This window comes from Fukomys damarensis, unplaced genomic scaffold (genome assembly GCF_012274545.1).
Source record: "Fukomys damarensis isolate Sample0158 unplaced genomic scaffold, DMR_v1.0_HiC HiC_scaffold_33, whole genome shotgun sequence".
NCBI lineage: Eukaryota > Metazoa > Chordata > Mammalia > Rodentia > Bathyergidae > Fukomys > Fukomys damarensis.
In genome coordinates this window covers 4,634,371-4,641,376 of record NW_022900945.1, presented here as the reverse complement: position 1 = coordinate 4,641,376, position 7,006 = coordinate 4,634,371, and the positions used below count along the sequence as shown (strand labels likewise).

The 7,006-nt window shown below is 55.1% G+C and overlaps 1 protein-coding gene and 1 long non-coding RNA gene across 3 annotated transcripts in view; both read right to left on the bottom strand.

Annotated features, from left to right (window-relative positions):
- The window catches only part of Il12rb2 (interleukin 12 receptor subunit beta 2), a 46,625-nt gene that overhangs the window by 31,322 nt on the left and 8,297 nt on the right, over window positions 1-7,006 (bottom strand). The window lies entirely within an intron of this gene.
- LOC104848899 overlaps window positions 12-7,006 on the bottom strand; it is a 9,084-nt gene continuing 2,089 nt past the window's right edge. Inside the window, exons 2-5 of one of the 2 annotated variants that reach the window (XR_004515053.1) lie at window positions 6,653-6,769; window positions 715-1,369; window positions 421-606; window positions 12-151 (exon numbers count right to left, since the gene is read on the bottom strand). This is a non-coding gene — a long non-coding RNA (uncharacterized LOC104848899). Of the gene's footprint in view, window positions 152-420; window positions 607-714; window positions 1,370-6,652; window positions 6,991-7,006 lie in introns of those variants that run through there. The other variant, XR_776579.3, reaches the window with a different exon arrangement.

Here is a 7,006-nt window from a genome sequence, read left to right as displayed (position 1 = left end):
CCCCCCGAGCCGCTGTCCTTCACCCAGCAACTCTGAGAAGCGGATCGGACCAGGATGGTGGGGCACCGGCTCTCACGGAATGGCAGAAGCCAGTGACAGGTGACAGCAGAGTGACAGGCAGGACGTGGGAGAGGAGCGCGAGCAGGAGAAGCTGGTGGGAGGGAGGGAGGGAGGGAAAGGAGGACGTGGTGACGCAAGTCTGTAATCCTAACACTTGGGAGGCTGAGGCAGGAGGGTCACCGTGAGTCTGAGGTCCGTCTGAACTACACAGTCAGACTGTCTCAACAAAGCGGGGGGACTGCAGAGCCCCAGGTGGAGACTCCGGCCCTGCCGCCCACAAGAATGGTCTCCTGTCATCCTCGGGTCCTCAGGGACGGGGCTGTGACGCCGGCCTGAGGGAAGCCGGGGCTCTGTGCTCACCTGCGTCACCTGTAGTTTAGCTTCCCGGAGCTACATTAAAACTTCATTAAATTATATTTTGCCACTCTGTAGTTTGCTTCAGTAAGACGCTTTTGTTATTGTGGGGAAGAAGTTAAAGTAAGCTGTCCCGGAATACTGGATCCTTAAAACAGCAGGTGCCAGATCTCTTTGATCTTCATGCTATTTCTTAAAAAAAGAAACAAAGTGTCTTTCCCCTAAGATACTCCCTGAGCTAGAAAGAGCGGCCACGGCTTCTTTGTCCGGGGCCTGGGATTGAACCACCACCCTTCTTACTCTGAGGCAGGGTCCCGCTAAGCTGTTCAATTGCTAAGCTGCCCAGGCTGGACTTGAACTCGAGGTCCTCCTGTCTCAGCCTCTCAGAGTGCTAGGATCATGGGCGGTGCACGCCCATGGGTGGCAGAAAGTCACATCTTTAAATGCGGGAGCAGTCGCACACCTCGAGTCTTCTAAGCCCCCACACCACTGTGTCACACTCAGGACTTCCCGTAGAACCCAGTACCCCGAGTGCTGACCGCTGTAGGAGGCCTTGCGTCTCACACGACTTATTAAATACAGGACTTCTCCAGCCCAGTGGGGACCTGGGGAGGATGGAGGGAGACGGTGGTTACCACATCCAGACGGGCTGCTCTGGCCCAGAGTGGGCTGCGCTCTGTGTTCTACACTCGAAGGGCAAGGGCAGGGGTTTTCAGGGATTGGCCGCCAGGGCTGTCACGGTCCCCGGAGGGCAACAATGGTTCCTGGGTCAGGCTCACAGGCTAGAAGTGGATACATGCGCCCGAGTCCGCAGTCAGTCACGTCTCTCTGTGTCCTGCAGCTATTCAGGAGGAGACACAGCACCCACGTGTCGCACCCAGGGCCGAGTATCCTCCGCGTGAACCAGGCGAAGCAGGGTCACTGTGAGTTTCCGGCACACACGCGCTCACTTTCCCTGAAGGCCAGGTGGAAACAGTGCTGGGTTTATCAGAAGCCCAGAAGCCCAAGACCTTCAAGTAAATGAGGTCCCTTCCAATAAAATGAAACCCGCTGTGGACTGTAAATACCCCTCCTGCCACCTGCTCCGTGGCTATTACAGTGACGGTTCCACCTTGAATCACAGAGTGAAAGCGTGCACTGTGTCATTCATTACTCATTGCTGGAGCCCAGCCGGTTTCCAGACAGTGACAGCCTGGGCCGGGAGGGGCGGGGCAGCCTCTTCCCCTCCTGCAGGGAGAAGCAGCAACCCACAGCCTTCTCACTGGCAGAAACACTTCCCACTTCCATGGCCCTTTGATAGCACTGTAGTTTTGGGGGGAGCAAGGGGTCGAGACTGGTCTCCCTGTGTAGTTCAGGTTGGCCTCGGACCACTACGTAGCCCAGGATGGCTTTGGACTTGCAGTGACCCTCCTGCCTCAGCTTCCTCAGTGCCGGGATTACAGGTGTGTGCCAGCCATGGTACCATCACATTACATTCAGAGAACTGTGTGGAATCGAGAAAAAGAACAAGGCCAGTGCATCTCAGTTCTGCTGAGGGCTCCCAACAGCGAGAGCACGATTTCCCTGTCCCAAACACCCTTCCAGACCACCGAGGCAGAGCTGTCCCTGACAGACATGGCAGGGTCACTGTGCAGCCCGAGGGCCCCACGAGACATCGCCCATTCCCCTCGGTCGCCATGGATTTCTTTTCTAAATCCTCATGACTTTGTTCAAAGGGTCCAAAACCCCACACTGGTGGAAGGAAAGACAGCCGTTTTAATAAGGGTGCCGGGAATGCTGGCAGTCCACGGGCAGAAGACTGAACCTGACCTGCGTCTCTCACTGTGCACTGAGCTAAAATAAAAATGGATAAAAGACCTAAATGTTAAAGCAGAAACATTTAATCTGCTGAGAGATAAAACTGGTAAAACTCTTAAAGTCACAGTCACAGGCCCAGGCAGGGACTCTGTGCACAGGTTCTAGCTGCACAGGAAATAGTTCTGAGAATCAGCACACGGATCACAGTGAATAGAAAAGCTTCTGTACAGCAAAAGAAACAGCCAAGAGAGCGAGAAGAAAACCTACAGAATGGGAGATTATTTCCCAGCTATGCCTCAGATAGAGGACTAGTATCTGGAACGTATAAAGAACTCAGAAAAATTAGACTCCCAAATAAAGGACCCTATAAAAAAATGGGCAACTAAAATGGACAGACACTTCTCAGATGTTTGGTTTAGTTTCGTGTTAAGACAAGGTCTTGCTATGCAGTCCAGGCTGGCCTTGAACTCTCTAGGAGGCCCAGGTGGCCCTGGCGACCCTCCTGCCTCAGCCTTCCGAGTGCACCACCAGGCCCAGCTGCTGCCTTGGGAAGGAAATGCACCTCCCCACAATGTTACAGTAAGAAGGAAGGAACAGGAAAATGGCTGAGATGGGGTGGACCTGAAGAAGCAGGAACTTCCGGCTCCACCACCTCCTGCTCTCCTGTGGGGCTCAGTCAGCGCCCGGCCTCCCTGTGCCCACCCACGCCTGCAGGGAGAGCGAGCACCTTGGGCTGGGACACCCGGGCCAAGCGGTCTTCACTTCTGCCTGTGTCACTGCACAGCAAGTGACCTCGTGGCCAACTCCCTTTGCCTTGCTTTGAAAACGGCGATCAAGCTGGGAGTGGTGGAGTGCCTGTACTTGGAGGCTGAGGCAGAAGGATCTCCCAAACATAGGGGTTCGAGTGAAGTAGTGAAACCCCAGTCTCAAAAAAAAGATGGTGAATAGCTGAGAAAAGCAAGCCCCTCTTCCTCGCGTACTGGAAAGTCCCCTCCCTCATGGCCCACTTGGGGAGTCTCTGAGGACAGTGCTGAAGTGGAAGGGTTCATCTTTGGATCTCGGGGCTCATGAAACTCCGGGAAGTTCTGCTTCACCTTGTGACATCAGCCTCTGTCTTTTCATGAAGTACAAGGACTCACTGAAAGTATTAAAGTACAGCCAGGCGAGGTGCACACCCCACAGTCCCACTACTCCTGGAGGCTGACGCAGGAGGGTCCCTAATGCTGGCCCACTTGGGCTACTTAGCAAGACTCTATCTCAAAATTAAAAAGATTTAAAAAGGGGCTGAGGATACAGCTTGGCCTGAAGGCCCCGCGTGCGTTCGGCCCCAGTATCACAACACGTTCCATGTACACACATAACAAGGTGACATTCAAAAGTGCAAGCGTGGTACAGCCACCTTGTTTTCAGAGTTTTCCAGGCCTTTTCCAATTGTCTTAGGTGATAGGAGCCACCCTCGGGGAGGAGATGTCAGAGCTCAGCTGGAGTCTCTGCCCACCCCTCCGGGCCTCTCCCTGCCTCTCCACCTCTCTGCCTCCCTTCTCCAACCCAGGGGTCAGCACCTCGCAAGCCCGCAGGCACACGGTTAAACCCCGGTCTCCCGTGTAAAGCAGGCAGGGTCCGCCTCAGACACCAGCTGGAGGCCGTCCGCACCGAGGGGAGGCGGGCAACACCCGGGAAGGCAGCAGGGCGGGGGCTGCACTCTGATCCACCCCTCCCTCCCTCCCTCCATCTCGCTGTCCCCTTCCCACTGGCCGAAGATGCGCCTCCCTGCCTCCTGTCCATCTTCGATTTTGCCCTTAATTTATTTATACTGTGGGTTTCTCATATAAGAGAAGCTATGCGACACGGAAGCCTGTGCGTCTGACTCACGCGGCTTAGCATTTGGTCTCAGGGTGCGTCTGCTTTCCCTCAGATGACCCAAGCCTATCCCTCTTTACGGCAGAGTAGTACTCCGCCGTGCCTAAGTACCGCCCATTCTGTTAAAATCCCACTCTTGACCTCAGCGACCAGAACCAACCACCCCTCCGTCTATCACTTTGATCATTCCCAGCACACAGTGATGCCACCAAGCCACCCACGCCCACCCTCGGCACCACGCACGGGCACGCACATGACGAAGTCAAGTGTGCCCGGTCCCCCGCCTCGGCCCCAACGCCCAGCTCTGTGAGACGCAGACACTGCCGCTCCCGGACGGGCAGAAGCCACGCAGTCCAAAGCGCCATGCAGCCAGAGCCCACGGGGATCCCCTGTGACCCCAGATAGTCCCTGCAGCCTTCCTCGGACCCGGAGGAGCAGCCTGTGGTCCACGGGCAGCCAGAAGAGACCGGAAGAGCAAAAGCAGTGCTGGGTGACAAAGGCCACGCAGTGGCCTTACAGCCCCGGATCTGAAGTCAGACTACAAGTCTCAAGGCCAAACAGCAGGGCGGGCACACGGACACCGAGGACCGGTGGCCCTGGACGGGGACGCAGAAGCAGCCCAGGCCTGCCCAGCTGCCTTTGACAAACATCCTCTCTGGAGGGAGGAGGGCGCGTTAATAAGTGGTGCTGGGAAAACCAGCTTTCTGCACGACGAAGACTAAAACGCTTACCCCACACTGACGGAAAACTGAAATGGATCACAGATCTGGGCATTAAAAGAAACAAACTGCTGGAAGACAACCAAGGTAAAACTCCTGAGGACAGAGGTATAGGCCACGACATTCCCAACAGAACCCCAATGGCACAAGAAAAAATACCGGGAACCAACAGATGTGATCATTACAACCCGGAAAGCTGTGCACAGCACAGGAAACAACCGAGTGAAGAGACGATGCGCAGAATGGGAAAACGGTGGCAGCTGCTCCTTGGACGAAGGACTGACAGCCGGAACATATAAAGAACTAAAAAAATTAGACCCCCAGATGGAAGATTCCATCAGAACATGGGGAACTGAAGTGAACGGACAGTTCAGAAGCCAGGCCAGCAGGCCGGTGGGTAGGTGGAGACCTGTCCCTGGCCATTACAGAAATGCACTTGAAAACAACACCGATTCCGCCTCACCCCATCACCTCGAAACCCAGGAACAGCAAATGCTGGTGTGGCTGCAGGGAAAAAGGAGCCCCGCTGCATTGTGTTCGTGTGATTCTTGGTACCGGGGATGGAACTCAGGACCTTGTGCTTGCAAGGCAGGCGGCGGCGGCGCCACTGAGCTAATAAATCCCCAGCCTGCCGCGCTGTGTTGATGGAAAGATAAACTAATACCAAGCACTGTGGAAATCAGTGCGGAGACTCCTCAAAAACCAAACCCAGAAATTTCACTTTCCTTCTAGGCATCTTCCTGAAATATTCAGACGCCACAGCACAGGGATCCGTGCACACCCGCACACAAGCGCAGCTCACAACTGCTAAGTCTCGGAAGCGGCCTCTGCGTCCATCGCCCGGTGGATGGATACCGACGGGGTGGTGTTTACACGCGACGGAGCACTACTCTGCCGTAAAGCAGGGTAAACTCGAGTGGTCTGTAGGAAAGCGAATGCTCTGAGACCATAGTGCTGAGTGAGATAAACCGGATGCACGAGCTTAAGCACCACACGCTTTCTCTTACGTGAGAAACCCAAAGTTTCCAAATAAGTAGAGAAATAAAAGGCAGATGATAGGCAGTAAGGAGCTCTTTTCCAAACTGGAAGTGGATCAAGAGATGGAGGGAAGGAGGGAGGGCGGGAGGGGAAAAGGGCTGAGAAAAGAGAGCCAAAGAAACAAACCGAGCCCTGAAATAAAAGGCAGATGATAGGCAGTAAGGAGCTCTTTTCCAAACTGGAAGTGGATCAAGAGATGGAGGGAAGGAGGGAGGGAGGGAGGGGAAAAGGGCTGAGAAAAGAGAGCCAAAGAAACAGAAACAGAGCCTCAGCACACACAAAGAGGACCAGGAATCGGAGGGGGCAGGAGGGGGGAGGGGAGGGGACACACATGGGGCCGTGTCCTGTCCGCGAGGAGCGTGAGCGTTACGCGCTGCAACACGGACTAATAAAAATAAATTAAAAATAAAGATACAAATTCTAGCTCTGTGGCCTATGAAAAATCACCCCAACACCCCAGTCTGAGTGTTGTCCCCTGAAAATGCGGGTAAAATCAGCACCTGCGTCACAGGGTTAATCCAAGGACTCGGTGAGCGCTCGGCACAGTGCTGGGGACACAGCCTGGACTCAGCTTCTGCTGTGATGACTGAGATAAGAAAAAGAGCAGCAGGCACCATGGCGCACACCTTCTCCCCAGCATTCAGGAGGCTGAGGCAGGAGGATCGCTGTGAGTTTGAGGCCGGCCTGGCCCCATAGTGAGTCCAAGATCAGCCTGGGCTACTCAGAAACATGAGTAGTGAGACCCTGTCTCAGAAAACCAAACCAAGAACACAACGCCAGCAACAACAAAGCCAAAAAACAAAGGAAAAATAACAGGTGCTTACTTGTGAAAGCTGCTAGCACTAAGCCAGACTTTCCGCTGTCTCTCCCTGCCCTTGCTTCTGGTCAGCACAGAGAGATAAACCGGATCAAACTCGATTTTCTCCGGTCTGCGACACACCCTTGTGGAGAAACTCAGATTCTCACCGTGGGCGAGGGCACCAGGAAGACACAGGCAACAAGCAGCGTGCGGGGCAGAGCCGAGCGGGAGAGCACCCTGCACGCCTGGGCTGCGGACCCGGGAAGGGACAGCCAGGGACTCAGGTCCGCGGGACACGGGCAGGGTCCCTGGGTGTCCCGGCTCAGCGGGGCGCACGAGGCTCCCAGGGTGCAGAACGAGGCCGCGAGGGAGGCTGGAC